General features: G+C 41.5%; 1 protein-coding gene across 1 annotated transcript in view; it reads left to right on the top strand.

The window, feature by feature from the left end:
* The first annotated feature begins 8,042 nt into the window (after window positions 1-8,042).
* Window positions 8,043-14,499, top strand: part of LOC108756780 (nascent polypeptide-associated complex subunit alpha, muscle-specific form-like) — a 69,261-nt gene continuing 62,804 nt past the window's right edge. Inside the window, exon 1 of the mRNA XM_018500821.1 lies at window positions 8,043-9,021. The gene's annotated coding sequence lies outside the window, so the exon portion shown is untranslated. The remainder of the gene's footprint in view (window positions 9,022-14,499) is intronic.

Genomic DNA, 14,499 nt, shown 5'->3' with positions numbered 1-14,499 from the left:
AATCAATGCTCCTCGTACCATAATAAATATATATATATATGTTTATATTTAATAAATATTTAATTGTCACTATTCAAATTTAATACATTTTTCTCTCAGTCTTGCAATTTCCGTTTACCGCCTTCCGCGTCATTTAAATATGAATGTTACACGTATCCTATATAATAGCGACTTTAAGAAATTTTATCTCGTAACATTACCTCGCACATACGTCGGCATAGTAATAATCGGCAGCGTGTAAATATCTTTTCTGACGTTGTTTTCCGAGCTTGTGCCGCGGGCGAAACTCGCTTTGTACGTTGAAATCTCGAAGCGGAAATGTTGCGGTAATACGCGGCGCAGGGAAGCGGGACAGCATAAAGGAGAGCAGTGCGATAAAAGAGCGCTTCGTTCTTCGCAGTCAACTAATGACGATGTCTGGGGAAATCCTGAAAAGCATCGTCAGCACGACGACGCGTCGCGTCGCGTCGCGTCGCGATATGCGCAATATACACAAGGTACACAAGGGACAAAGAAATTGCACTGGCTACTGCACAGCTGACTACCGTCGGTACTGCCGCGGCTATTGTCTATTGATAACGACCGCCATTCTATGGAAACATAGAGATCGCTCTCATTGTCACATCTAATTGAGTTAACGCTAGCGAGCTTGAGCCTTTTTCAGTTCACGGAAGAATGCCAATTATCGCTGTCGTGACAGCGTTCGCTCTCTGTTATTCGTTTCGCCATTGATTACGTCCGTCTCGTTTAATTGAAGACGATTACTCGAGTAGAACTCGATGATATGCACGCGATGAGAGCGAAAGCGAAAAGTGTAAACATATTAAAAGTTCGAATTAAGTGGAGCATCTATTCTTATTAAACTCCACTTCTATAGAATTGAAGTTTATATCAATGTTTATCCGTCAATTTAAGGAGGACCACCACCTCGCTATATCTTGTCGCCTGATGTCGCGTTAAATCCTTCGCAAAGGATCGTTCGTTAAATTAACGTCCTACGTGACTTCACTTGTTAATCCCATTGACGATGGTTCTCCACAGTGTCGGAATGACTATGAAGGAGTCAACTTTGAAAATTACGAGGAAATAGCTAGGGATTTATTCGAAACAGTACGCCTCTCGGACGCCATGCAGTTTAATCGAATTACTTTAACTGCGCGTTTCTGTAACGCTGCCCGGTAATTGGAAATCTATCTAGGAGATAGATTTCGATTATGGGACGTGCGCCAAACGTATCGGAGGAGGAGAGGGAGAGAGAGAGAGAGAGAGAGAGAGAGAGAGATGGTATATCGCTTTATAACAGATAAATTGAATCTATAAGGCTCGCGGGTGCCTCCGAAATCGATTTCCATTAATTCGTGGGCAGCCCTTGTATTACGAGCGCGTTTGATATATGTGGTGCACCACAAATCGTGCACTTTCTCTCAATTAGAAATTTTTCTACGGAATCTGGAATAAATTTCTCGTAATACTCTGTTAAACCGGAAATTATTATATATCCAGCAAGAAACGCAATTTTCCAGAAATTCTCTCGTAATTTAGGATCTGTTCCTCCACGTCGAAACAGTCGCGGCGGAAATTTCCTTCGCCATCTTCCTTTTAAACCTCTCCGTACCTGTTCGTACCTGTTTGAATAAGGAAAAGACGTTCGTTGATGTGATCAGAGTTCTGTTTTCGAGGCAATTGTATTGCTATCTCAAACAGGTAAAATGTACGATTTTGGCAAGAAGGTTTCGCTGAAAAATACTTTCTTCTCGTCAAATTGTAATGTAAACTCTCTGAGAGAAATGGGTTTGTTACAGGAAGAAAAAAAAGGTGTAACAAGTATGGATGGTTTGGTGGGAAAATGTATCGATCAGTTACTACTGCGAATAATATTCGTGCAAAAAACAGGTACTTTTCAACGTTGATTGTTTAACTTTGGAATTGCACGAGTTCGTCGCAATGTTCATAAACAGCAGCGAAGTGAGCGATGTTATGAGTAATTCGCGTTACGACATCGTCATCGTTGCCATCGTCGTCGCTCAACGTTCGTCGCCATCCCAAGTGAGTAATAATCGCGTATCGCACAGTACGCGGAATTTACGGCCTCGTTTCTTCACCATCGCTCGCGGAGAGAGAATGCCTGTCAGTTTTACGATTCCGCATGGCTTCTTCGTCGAATCTTTAATCCGCGGGGGACAGTCGAGCCATTGTGATTTCTGACGTCCAGAGACCGAGGAAACGCTTTGCTAACTCGGAAAGTTGGGCCAAAGTTCGTTTTGCTTTGAACTTTCCCAACTTTCTTGTTTGAAATAACTCGCTGCTCGTGTAATTGTTTGTTCGGCGCCGAAAGAAATTGTTCGACCATTTGTGCGCGACGGGGAAATGTAATTACGTGACTTAAGAATTGACTGCTTCGTAATAAAGTCTTTCAAAGACTAAGACTCGAGAAGAGATTCCGTTCTGGAATGAAACTTCTCATAACGTATATAATGAATCTCGCAATATTTTCAAGGTTTTTTTCGTCATTTAGCAACTTCAGAGATGTATCTCTTGACGGGCGTTGTCGAATTATTTTTGGCGCGCAATTAAAAAAAGTTTCTTTATCGAATTGTTCAGGCATTCGTAATCAAGCACGCGAAAACGCTTTCGCAGTTTACGTTCGGTTTTTTTTTTTTCGTCGATCATTGTAGGTGGTTAGGATTCTGCGCAGGTGTCTACGAGTAGGTTTTCATTCGTGGGAAATGTCTATCCGGTTATTGTTTTACGTGCGCACGAGAGTGTCCTCGACATGGAATGCACTGGCGCATCTTAGCTGATGCGCGCAACACGCGCCTATGTACCTATATATAGTATATATATACAGATAATTCGATACCGAGAAGGGAAACGATCTTCCTCTGCTATCTCCTGATAGCCGATTTCCGGAGTGACGAGCCACGAAAGTGATCCCTGGCTGCCAAGTGCGCATCGCGGGATTGATTGTCGTGAATCAAGAGCGACGATTAGAGCTAACACATTCCAGACGGATTACCATACGACGTCTTACACTTAAACGATGCGTAAGCAGTTTTGCATACCGGCGGCGAAGCCGGTGCTGGCGTAAATATTGATGTCGTCTTTCATTTGAGCGACAGGTGCCCGACAAATCGCACGGATGCTCCAGCGATGACTTGCCAGTGACGGTGCATAACGATCGCGACTGTATGCTGATTCGCAATTAGCCTGAGTTAAAGCCAGATTCCTTATTCGGAATTGAGACAAAGACTTTCATACCTTTCATCATGAGAGAGGCTCAACTTCTAACGCAACGTTAAATATCTTGATAATATTAATCGTGAAATTGAGCTCTGTTGAGACAAAATGCATTTTAAATGAAGCATACAGGTTTATTACTTAATTTGTGACGTTATTTCCAATCGCTTATTACTTATTATACTATGTAATAATGTGATTCTTCCATATTCTAACTTAATTAAATTATATAAGTTTCGAATATACTGTGACGGTATAAAGTAAGAAATTGATCTTGAATGATTTTATAATAGGTATTATTAATATAGCTGCAAAAATTTGCATATGAGTATTATTAAGCAGGGGAAAATTATAGGTGATTGAAAATAAACGTTACAAATTAAATAATAAACCTATATCGTTTAAGATTTTATCTCTCTCTCTCTCTCTCTCTCTCTCTCTCTCTCTCTCTCTCTCGATAGAATTTCAGTTCCACGATTAATATTACCATCAAGATCCGTCTTGACCGAAAATAGAATTGTGTCTCTTAATTGATTTATTCTTGACGGCCTAATATCTACTTGTAATTATTAATTTTAATTAATTTTTGATATTAGACACAAAATTGTTGACCCGCTTACATGATCTCAATCCGTTTAACCTCGAAACAAAATTCAGGAGACCGGCAAGGAGTTAATAAACGTTTCGCTTTGCGAACGGCAAATCGCAAGGGGATCAAACTTGTTTGCCAACGGATAATTGCATTTAATTAGTAAGCCGTCGTGCGGAGTGCGCGAATCAGAAATTATCTTCCCTCGTCTAATTACGTAAGCGAGAGAAAGAGAGAGACAGGAGGAGATCGTTACAACGTAGGACTCAGATTAGCATAGCCGGCCATTAGCGCACGAGATCGTGACAGATCGGACAGATCGGATTCGCAGCGAAAGGTTTGCATCGTGAGGAGGTGGCTCGCAGCTCTTTAACGCCGCGTCATTGTGTCGGAGATAAACCGGCGATCAAAGATGAAATCGCGCGCGTACGTTTCCAATAAACCGCGATCGAAACGGCGAAAATATTCGTAATTTCTGCACTAAGCGTCGTCGCGTAGGTAGTCTCGCTCTTCTTCCACGAGTGAGTCGAAACGATCGCTTCATGGGCGTGGCAAGCGAGAATCAGCTTGCTTGTATCGTAATATAACGACGCGTCGAGATAGGGAGAGAATGATTCCGGAGAATTAATTGATCCGTATAAAAATGATAACGAGTCGACTGCGCCCACTCGTTCTTATGAGAAATTCCGGCCTCTCATGTTAATTAAGATTATACGAAAATGGCGAAAGAAAATACGATAACTTCTCTTTTGAAGATACTTGAATAATAAATTTCGAAACCTTTCGATTCATATTAATTGACGTACGTCTGAAAAGAACGACAGTGATGTTCCTCAATAGAAACACTCGCTTTCATAATTGAGTTATATGTTACAGTATTTTCGAATTCCTACAATTTATCTCTCTTTATCGCGGATAAAAGATAACCTCTTAGACGATTCAGATTTCAATAATATTCCATTTCGTCTCATATCTGTCTTCTATATGGAAAGAACGGTTTTATTAAAGTGTATTTAAAAAGTTTATTAAATTAGCCGGATACAGATCTGAAAGTAATTTTGTTGAACTGTCAAAATAATTATGCATGACACTCGAGATGAATAACTTTTGGCAGCATTGTTCGTTATACTTGAGGAGATTTCTACATAAATATTTTGAGTGTAATAAAATTATTTGCAGATCTACCTAAATTTTTTTAGACATTTTAACAAACCTGTTCTCTCCATGTAGCTGTTTTTTTTTTTCATTCCTACGGATTGCACTTTCTTTCTCCCCTTCAGTAAATATCAAACAAATAAGTATGTCACTTCAAATTCCAAAAGTGTGTACACTAGTTTAATAGAAAATAAATCTCGTATCTCTCCTCGTGTTTACTTATCATATCTGTGTTTTATAACGATTGTTGAAACATCTAAAAATGTAATCAAATCAGTTAGGTATAGATTTGAAATTAATTTTGGCGAACTACCAAAATAATGATGTATAACTTATGCTACTCAAACCAATTAAATAGAATGTCAAAACTTTTGCAGCAACACGTTTGAATTTTCTACATAATTTATTCCGATGGTCCAACAAAGTTCTTTTCAGGTCTGTGCCTACATTTTTATAATAGATACTTCAGCAAACTTGTTCTTCCCGTGCAGCTCTGTTTTTCTTATTCCTTCAGTAAACTGTATTAAAGCTTTCTTTTTCGTTTTCGTTAAATATTCAAATAAATAGATAAGTATTTATTTGAAATTCCAAAAGTGTAGACTCTGGTTTTACTGAAGAGAGATAAAGCTATAGAAAACAGATCTCCTCGTGTTTATTTGTAGTATCGACGTTTATGACGATCAAGTCACAAAATTCCATTCGTTATACTTAACTCCGCTTTTTCCATCTTCTCAAACATCCCTCACTCATCGTTTTTCATTAGTCACTAGCTTCTCGTTGCCAGAGGCAAAAGGCTGTTCGTAATATAACCGAGTTGACTGCAAGCAGGTACGTAACGTGTGTTTTGTTTCGCTCGAGCGACCATTGTAGTCGTTCGAACGACCGCCGATTTCTAGGTAGTGCACTGCAATCGGCAAAGATTACATGAATAACTGGCGATAATCGTCGTTTTAATCATCCTTAATACGATCCGGTGAACTGTATCAAGGGGAACAGGAAATTCGTTGTACCTGATCAACTTAGCGATTAATCAATTCTTTCAAAGTTCCTTTATACTGAAAGAGCAATTTTGCCGATACGATCTAAAAATTTAGCTAGATATAGATTTGAAAAGTAATATTGCTGGATCGTCAAGACAATTACGTAGGACGAAAAAATTGGTTGCTAGAATATTAAAATATTTTGCAGCCTTGCTTAAGATTCCTGCGATATTATTTTGATGATCCAAGAAAATTATTTTCAGATCTGTATCTATGAAATTTTCACACATTTTGCGTTTAAGCGTTAGAGTGCGGCGCCTTTTATGGAAATTTTTCACGAAAATTTCGCGATAACGTAAGGCGTGATTCTTACCAACGATTGTCGGGACGATTATGCGGGACGATAAAAAAATCGCCATGGGGGAGATTGCCAGCTATTTGCGTCGTTATTGGGGATAACGCGAGCTTAAGAGGATCGTTATCCATGATCCTTAACTGAAATTTAGCCGAGGCGGCGAGGAAACCAGTTTCGGAGTCGAACAATCCGAGGAAGAAGGGAACTTGTTCGATTTGCAGAGGAACGTGATTTAATCCTCTTCGCTCGTACAAGACATAAAATACTCAAAGGATTCTATCTTGGCACTTTAGGCGTCCCACGAATTAGATTAATGTCGGCGAATGAATTATGTCATCGGTATATTGGTTCACGGTAAACATTATTGTGTGCTTAAACGGTATAAAGTATATCTTCTTTCGCTTCTATGTCTTATAAAAATGATGTTTCATGAACATTCTCTGTTTAAAAAAAAAAAAATTATCAAATTTTTAATGAATAAAAGAAATTCAATAAATTTGAAATAATGAACTTTTAAAATACACATAGTAATTAGAAATATACTCGTATGTACGTTTGCTCTCTAAATTCTTTCAAGTGGAATCTTACTATATAGTAAAGAGTGAAAATTGAGTCAGTCTTGAAAAAGTGTAGTTTAATTTTTAACTTTTACGAATGAGATTTCACTCTTTAGAGTAAAAGAGATTCCACTCCAAAGAGTTTAGAGTAAACATATATACATTTCTAATTTTAATGTGCATTTTTAAAAAATTCATTATAAAGTTAAATTTTTTTAATTCAAAAATTCACTCTAAAAATAAAATCACTCTAAAAGTTTTAGTACATGTTTTTTAACGTATTGTACTACACTAGCTGTGTGCGTTTAAAGTAATCTTAAGCATGCTAGTTGTTAGCTATATGTTGCTCAGGTATAAATGTGGAAACGGAAATGTGGAAACTGCGTCCTGGCTAATTTGTATTCTCGTGTAGTGTGCGCGACTATAATTTATAACATCCCGACATCTTCATACGAGATTACTTAGGAGAAAGCTGTAGTATTCTACTAAGTCTGTACGCGACAATCGCAAAGTTCGACACGACGGACGGAGTCGAATTGAAGTTCGGACCTTGAATCGGAGACACGACCCTGAAAATCGTTTCTTCGACGTTCGCGTTGAGAGAAACGAGGGTGTCCCTAGGTAAGTAACCCTTCGTAACACACAGGGCCCCGCCCTTCGTCGTACCGCTCGTACCCCGCTCTCTTCTCGCTCCAGGTTAGAGCTGGAGTCGTCGACAGGGCTGCCACCATGCAATGGATGGAGATCCCGGGGTGCCGGGACTCGCCCGTTACATCCCTGCCACCCCTCCGTCGCCGTTCTCGTGGTAACTCATTCTTTCTCCGACGGTCGAGAGGTGCGGATCGTGCCTGGCGTTTTAGCCACAGGATCCGCGCGAAGGGAAAAAAAAACCGGGAGACGATAAGTACGGAACGTAGTCCGCAGTCGTATGGCGTTGTAAAAGCGAATTTTCGAGGCACAGATCGATTTCTCTCGCGAGAGATACGTGTCGCGTTCGGGGACGTTTTCCGGGACAACAAAAAGGGAGCGTCGTGGGCGTGTAGGACACAGACAGAACGTAGGCTAAGCGGAACAAAGGAGCGTCTCTCGCGGCGACGGCGAGATATCTCTCGCTGCTGCTACTGCTGGTGCTGCTGGTGCTGCTGCTGCTGCTGCTGCTGCTGCTGCTGCTGCTGCTGCTGCTGCTACCCGGCGCGCTGCCGAGAGAGGAGCCGATCGATCATTAACCCGACCGTAGAGCCCGGCCAACGCGCGTAGTCCCGTGATTCGCCCTGTGATTCGTCCCGTGTATGCACGTCGTCGCCACGCGCTCCGACCATCCTTCGTCGAGGACGTTCTACGAGAGGAAAAAACACACGGTCGCGTTTCCCCGGTGTGCCCTTTCACGAGTCTCGTTTGGAGCATCGACGTACTTGCGACTTACGAGAGAGAGCGAGGGAGCCGATATACACAGGGTGTGCGTAGAGAGAACGAAAGACAGAAAGAAGAAGACTAGGAGCAACGGAAAGTGGAGGAAAGAGAGGGAAGAGGAAGGAGATAGAGCGAGACAGAAACGGAGTGTGAGAGAGAGGGAAAGAAGGATCCTGAAAGGACGGACAAACGAGTAAGAGAAAGAGAGAGAGAGAGAGAGAGAGAGAGAGAGAAAAGCAGCGAGGGAGAGGGAATCAGGCTCGTTGGTGCGAGAGAGCAACGCGTTGGTGACAGAAAGACGGACAGACGGACAGACGGACCAACAGACAGACGCGGCTTCCCCTCCGCTCGTGTTCGCCGCCAGTTGGTCGCGCGTTACCGAGCCAAGTGGATGTGTTCGCGATCGTGCTCCCGTTGAAAAAGTTTTCTCCGTCGTCACGAGAGTGTGAGAGAGAGAGAGAGAGAGAGAGAGGGAGAGAAAGAGGAGAGCCTTTCCTCCTACGCACGTTGTAACGTCGTGATAAATCGGAGCAGAGCCCGTCCGTTGTATCGATACACACGTGAATCTGTGAGAGAAAGAGAGAGAGAGAGAGGCATTGTGCCGCCGGACGTGCGCCCGGCGAAACTCCGATTTCGTCGAGAAAGGATTACAAGGTGCATCGCGAAGTGTGCTTCGCCGGCGACGCTGTATATACAGGGAAAGTATTCGGCGCTTTTTTACTGCCGAGATTCGATAAGGTGAGTACCGGCGACGAGCCGACGATCGTCTGGCGTCCCCGACTCTCTTTCATCTCCACGCGCCTTCGATCGATCGTCGAGTTTCGCGTTCTTGTTTTTTTTTTCCTCTCTTGGTGGAACAAAAGGAAGCTGGGATTTTTTTTCGTGTCGCGCGAGGCCGTCCCCGAAGTAACTGTTGCACATCCACGAAAGTTTTTTTTCACGAGCACGCGCGCGTGCGTATGTCCGACATCATTTGACGATCGTCCGTTCTCTCGCGGATCTTCTTAAATACGCGTCGACGATTTTTCTCGCTAGGGAGATCAGCCGGTGGAATCTCGCGCGTCGGAAATGAGGAAATGGCCGAGGTGGAGTCGTAGCCGAGACGTGGCCGCCGCTCCGGGGCATCCGGATTTCGACCGTCCCCTCCCCGCGCCATTTTGAAAATGGGCAAGCCGGAACGGCAATCGATATAGCGGACGGCGCCAGCCGCGTCGCGAGGGGAACTTCGAGGACGTCGGCGTTTCCCGCACGTCCTTCCCGAGGACACGATGAATCCCTTATCGCCTTTCGAGAGTTACCCACGAAGTTCGGATCGCAGTCAAACCGGCGCGATACTTTCTCCGAGTTTCGTAGAGTCGACCGATACGACTGAACGCACGAACGATCCCTCGAAGAACGATCGGTCGTTACGCCATCTTGATTCCGTGCCCCACCATCTGCTTGATGGTCGCACACTTCTTAACCCCCGAACAATCGAACCGTACGTACGGATACACGTACGCGTGATTTCTAACCGACCTTTTCCATGCTTGGGATCGCGCAATCGCGCATACCGGCCGTGCCGGTATCTCTTTGTCGCGCGTCATCGACATTTCGAATCGTCACGCAGAGACGAGCAATCTTTTCCACATCGGGGATACATGCAGGGGATACATGTTATAGCTGCAGTGAATGGATTCGGTTTGGAATTATTCCAATTATCCAGAAATAGAGATTTAGGGAATATTTGAGCAATTTCGATCGGAATATATTGTGATTAATTCTAATAATACGTGTCTAGAATAAAGGGAAAATCTTTTGAAATCGTCTAGAATGAATATCTCACTATTTTATCAATAATTATGTATTTTAGCAATATTTCATCTCTCGGGCTATTAATCCCTTATCGAACTTATGTCAGAAAGAAAAGCTTTTGTAGATTAAATATTTTACGGTGGAATAGAATCAGTTGCAAGTAAATGCAGGTACACTATCGGTATATTTGTAAATTACACTGTTAGATATCAAAGGAGCAATGGTAATTTAGTTCCTCTCGAGTTAAAAACATTGTGTTATTTTTAACTTTCATCTGTCAAAATGTATGTCAATCTATTTTTGTGGTTATATTGTTTCAAAAACATATTAAGTGCCCACTGAGTAAATAATAGTTAAGATTAAACATGAGTCAAATTTAGTACATTTTAATTAAATATTTAACTCCATTGTCTTAACAAATATATATAAAATGAAGTTCGAAAGAATCTATCAGTGAAAAATGTAAAAAAGCCCATCAGTGTCTACATCAGCTATTCGGATGCTGCAGAAATTCTTTATTTTTCGTGTGAATGTAAAAACAAATAAAATATACGTTTCAACCCTTCAATTCGGATCCTTCATTACATAGCTAATTTGGCATTTAGATAAAGAAGAACGAACTAATTTATCGGGAATCATTAACTTGGAATTTGCGTTAATTATGTAATTTCAATTTACATTTTATATTGATAAGGACCCGAATTGAAGGGTTGAAACATATATTTTATTTGTTTTGTTACATTCACACGAAAAATAAAGAATTTCTGTGCATCCGAATAGCTGTGATGTAGGCTCTGATGGGCCTTTTTACATTTTTCATCCATTGTCTTAATTAAATTAATGACATATTGAATAGGAACAGTGACGACCTATAGATATGATTAAAAATAACCCAAATTGGGTGTAATCGGACATTACGAATTTAATAGTGTAAAGAATGTATGTTTACATATGGATTAATTTTGCAATTGATACACAGAGAAAAATGTTTGGATCAAACCAACAAAAAGATCCAAGAAAAATGGCATTTTAGTGAGACAACTTCTAGTTATGTGTTAAATTTAATAAATTTTAAGTGTCTCAAATGGTTCACTCAAATTTTTTTGTATTAATTTAGATGAATGTGTTAGGAAGTAACATAAATATTATATAAAAAGTTAACGCAAAACCATAACAGTGACAGATTTTGTAAGCATTCATATTTCTTTGTTAAAATTAACATTTGTAAATTAACATTTTGTTAAATTAACATATTTTGTTCATTTATCTACGTTTTAAAACATTTTTATATGTCATTTGTTCATTTACTCATAAATTGTGTTATTTTATTACTGAGAAAAAAAAATTGAATATTATTTTAACATAAATATCCAAATAACGCAATCACGTTACGTTAAACAACATTTACGTGAGAAAAAATTTTGAATAGAAAATTTTAATAAGGACTCGAGTAGACCATTTCTAACTAAAATACAAAATATTTTTCAGTCTTTTTGTAGGTTTAATTAAAACATGTTTTTCAGGATAGTAGAATTAAAAAGAGAGAAGGAGAGAAAAAGTGATATAAGGATATATTCATGGCGTTTTCTTGTCGAGCGTTCGATGCTATTCCGTTCATCCCTTCCCTTTCATTTTTCTCTTCGCCTTTGTGTCGATTTTGTATAACAGGCTTCTACCTGTAGTCAAGGCTTCCACGGAAGCGATTGTTGCTGCTAGGGGAATGGCGGTTCGAACAGAGAAAGGCTCGAGATAATGCCGACGCTTTGCAAAACGCGTCTTGTTCTCACATTTTCACCGTGCACAGACGATCTTTCGTACCGTTTTCATCCTTCGACTCTCTCTCTCTCGACGATCATTTTCACGGTAAAAAATATTTGCCTACAGACGCGACGTCGATGGATAAATGCTGGTAATGCTTGCGTTTGCATCCGGTCATACGACGTCGACATTGTCGCCGATTGTACGTTTCCGTTAATTAACAGTCGCTTGTATATTGTGTGCAAATAGGGAACGATGTCGTCTTTCTCGCGAAAATGAAAATTCACGGCGCGGAGACATTTCAGTACGTCGCGGTGCACCTGCACCGTGCGGCGTGCACAAGTCGACCGGTTCGCTCGTTCGCGTTCGATCGTGGCCTCGTCGAATGCACCTCTCGCACGAGGCGAACGCAATTCGCCTCGCGCTTTCTGCCGCCGCTCCTCGTTGCAACGCGCCCTCGGGGCCTCTCCTTCATGCGGGGCTTAGCCGCGACCCCCTCGATCCGCGCCCCGCTTCCTGCAATCGGCAGCAACCAGTTTCAGCAACGACGGCGGCGGCGGCGGCGGCGGCGGCGTCCATGCGATAACGGGTCGTTAACTTGCCCACATCTGCCTTTCTCTCGTTCGCGCACAGCCTCCAAGAAAGAGAGGTGCCGATTTGCTCTTGTAGTGCATTTAGCGTTGAATACGATCTCTGATCCCAAGATCGAGACTGGTCTTCACGTTAGAGTTATGAGACTCGAAGTGGTATTTATAGTCCGTTCTTATTTTAAGACCATCTTAAGCAGCACCTTAAGATGCTAATACGGCTCACTGCTTTGGTTCATGACATCCTGAGAGGGTCTTAAATATAAGAATTGATTATGAATATATCGGCCCACGACTGGGTTTCGATAGTCAGCGCCAATCGCGGTTGATCAAATTGTCCGTTGTTGTTTGTTCAAGGAAAACTTTGGTCCAGTGTCAAAACGTTAGATGTATTTCTGTTTAAACGGACAAAGCAGAGCTAGCTTGTTCATCGAATGAACACGATTGGAGAGTAGAAGGATCTTATATATTGTTAAATTCATAATGTCAAATTATATCCAATTAGAGTTATTTTTATCATTTCTATAAGCCATTGCTCCTATTCAATGTGTCGTTAATTTAACTAAAAAATGAAACTAAATAACGAAACTGAACAATTTAACTGAAGAAAATGTTAAATATTAAATTTGACACTCTATTTATAAGTATTATTTAATAATCGTAAATGCATTGAAAGAAAAAAAACATTCTGGCAACTATAAAGTGGCACCTCTAAAATTTAATTACTGCAATTAGTTTCACAAAGTAATAAGAAGTAAAATAGTATTGAATGACTGTAAAAATACCATATATAGTACTGCGAAAATTTACTCAATACTATATTCAATATATAAAAATATATAATATTCAATTCTTACTACTTAATAAAACTAGTTGCAGGTACTTACATTTTACCGTTGCCAGAACTACATTCTTTTTCCTCAGTGTGCGTACATTAGCGTGGACGTTGATTGAAACTGATGACTCTACTTCCGCTGCAACCATCCATATACTAATTTCTTATCGGTCTCTCGCTCACCATCAACGCGCAAATCTGTATTTGATTTGTCCGGCGTTGCGGTTTACGAGCGTTCTTCAGGAACGAGCTCTTCCTGGGGACTCTTTATTTCACCCCTGTCGTGTCCCTGGTCGCGTGTTTACACGGACCGAGGGGGTGCACGCGCCGCAACGCGCCCAGGCCAGAAATAGATCCATTCTGCACCGCGGAATACGTACGGTCCGGAATATATACGTATGTGTATGCACACGTATTTTTCAGGCCCACTAACTTTCCCCGTTTGCCCTTACGACGTCCGTCGGTTTTCGGCGGAACGAGCACGTGCGAGCGCGTGTGTGCGTGTCCTGCTCACGCATGCGGGACACGCGTCCTCTCGCATACGGGCCCGCTTGTGCCGCTTGTGGTGCGTTCGACACCTATTCTTCCGCGTGTTACGTCAGCTAGTCACACATACGCGCACACACTTTCCGTAACAGTATAGTAAGATTTTCGACCAATCGCGTTGCTTGATTGTTACGGTTACGGTTAAGGACGACCGAATCGAGCGACGCGATTCGTCGGAAATCTACGTTACGTTTACGGTTACTATTACGGAAAGTGTGTGTGACTGGCTTTATTCTCTTTATTTCGATAACGGCTGCGAGAGAAAGGGCAGATGTGTTTTTTTTTTTTTTTTCGGGAACGAAAAAATAGAATCAGTACAATGAGGCGAAAGAACGAGATGAGGAACAAAAAGGAAGCCACGAGAATGGAGCTCGCGGATAGTATGTCTATATTTCTAATCACAATGTCAAAGTGCTATTTCTATAATAGACGAAGGATCGTTCTCATCTGTGTTGTTCTCTTTGTTACATTTGCTAGCCGATTGGTAGGTTCCTTCAGTCACTATCTTACCCTTGATGGATATATTTGTTCCTCCTTATCCTGCTATTTTCAGGGTTTCTATGTGTGTCAGTTTCTGTCGAGCTGAACTCGACTATCGAATTAGACGCGTCAGGCGCGAGGAAATAATGGCTGATTGATTGGGTGTACAGTTACACACGGTACGTCCATAACGTATACGTACACACACACACACAC

Source organism: Trachymyrmex septentrionalis, unplaced genomic scaffold (genome assembly GCF_001594115.1).
Source record: "Trachymyrmex septentrionalis isolate Tsep2-gDNA-1 unplaced genomic scaffold, Tsep1.0 scaffold13, whole genome shotgun sequence".
In the NCBI taxonomy this organism is placed as follows: Eukaryota; Metazoa; Arthropoda; class Insecta; order Hymenoptera; family Formicidae; genus Trachymyrmex; species Trachymyrmex septentrionalis.
The sequence above is the reverse complement of the archived record's forward strand: the minus strand, read 5'-3'. Positions and strand labels throughout refer to the sequence as shown.